Source organism: Penaeus monodon, chromosome 2 (assembly GCF_015228065.2).
Source record: "Penaeus monodon isolate SGIC_2016 chromosome 2, NSTDA_Pmon_1, whole genome shotgun sequence".
Lineage (NCBI taxonomy): Eukaryota > Metazoa > Arthropoda > Malacostraca > Decapoda > Penaeidae > Penaeus > Penaeus monodon.
The window spans coordinates 31,412,542-31,414,333 of record NC_051387.1 but is presented as its reverse complement, the minus strand read 5'-3'; the positions used below and the strand labels follow the sequence as shown (position 1 = coordinate 31,414,333).

Sequence of the window (1,792 nt, the reverse complement as noted above, 5' to 3'; positions counted from 1 at the left end):
AGGGACAAAGCAAGATTTTTTGAATACACAAGAGACATTCAACTACATTCTCAAGAAAGTTGAACATCGTCTTGTGAAGACATGGTGTAACTGGCACGAGCAACCCATTCAACCTGAACAAAGACTTGTCAGTGCCATCAGGTGAGCTAAATTCTGATGCTAAAATCAATTTCATATTATTTTGTTAATAAGATAATAATCATAGATAGTATAGGAAACAAATCACTTTTATTTGAATTCTACAGTTTATATTGTATAGGACAATAGGAGTAAGGAGACACCTGTGTAATATAAGCAGAAGTTGAGGAAGATAAACCATAGGTATCGGGAAAGGGAGATATGGCAGGCACTGGATATGCAAATTGTACAAGTCCTTGTAGGCGGCTTCTAAATGTCAGCTTCTGCACAGCAGGGATTCTTTTGACATGAGGTAACAAACCTCATCATCTTCTTGATGATGATGATTTTTTTGTTGTTCAATATCCAAGATGCTCTGGTTGTATTCATCTGTTTTAGAGCGTTTGCTAGCTCCCTTTTTCTTCTGACGGGTGGCAGGTGAAATGAGCCACTGCTTTTCCATAACTTCATGTTCGCATTCAAATGTGTCTTTGGTGTGGACTGAAGAGGCTGACGCACCTTCCTCCATAGCCAAGGGGGCTCCATGGTACCCGTTTGGTATTCTACTTGAGGTGATTCTAGCAATGAAATTTCAGCAGTATCACTGGTTAGCACACCTGATAAATTTCCAGTTGAAGCTCTTGCTTTTACGGCGTCTTTCAGGAAATGCAGTAACTTGAAATACTTCCACTTTGATGTGGGAGTGTCACCTGCAGCTTCACCTGATCGAGCTGTTGGAATTTTTCCAAGCTCAACAGCAAACTAGTCTCTAGGATAGTTCCTTTTTTTAACCAGTGTTTCTGAAAGACAAAAGATTTGGGAAGTGGTAAAAAAGGCTTGATAATATGTATTATGTTAATTGCATACTGCACATACATATCCTGTGCAGATATCCTTCAAGACTGTACTGTACTCTAAAGGCAAAGCACACACACATGCATGCAAACACATTTTCAAGCCACACTAAAGATAACAAAAATTATTATATTATCATATTCATCATCGTTTATTGACATTGCTTATTATATTATTTGCAGATATCTTGCCACAGGATCGTCGTTCCGTGCCCTTGCATTTTCGTTTAGGGTCGGACTGACAACGGTGGGAAAGATTGTTGCAGAGACTGTTATTGTACTTTATCCTTGATATCCTTGTTCAGTGTCCCCAAAATTCAGGATCAATGTACTTTAACTACATTTTTTTTCTTTTTTTTTCCTTACACTTTGACAGTGAATGCCATTTACTGTATAAGATGCCAAAAGCACACTCGGCAGTCTTCCTACACCTGGATAAACATTGGTTGAAGGCAAAAGTGGATAGGCTTCATCTCCCACAAACACATACAGGGCTTTGACATTTATATTTGGTGGGTTAGAAGGTTCAGGAATTCCTACTTTTCTCTTTGTCAAGACAGTGTACAGCTCCGATGCCTGGAGCGTACCACTATTTCAATCAGATATGTCAACCCTGCAAACAACAAGCCTTCACCTTAATTCTCATCATTACTTTGCAACTGCATGGTGCCTCAAGCGAAGGTCACACCAGTCAATTCTGTCCTAGGATCCCTAGATAAGATTGCCGAAGTCAGGTCAGCTACAGAGAGGGATTGGTACGTGTCCCTTCGGAGAGAACCATCGTCTTACTTCATTGCTTATTTCATCCATTAATGTTCTTT

The 1,792-nt window shown here is 39.6% G+C and overlaps 1 pseudogene; it reads right to left on the bottom strand.

Moving 5' to 3' along the window:
• Positions 1–239: 239 nt before the first annotated feature.
• The window catches only part of LOC119578678, a 2,790-nt pseudogene continuing 1,237 nt past the window's right edge, over positions 240–1,792 (bottom strand).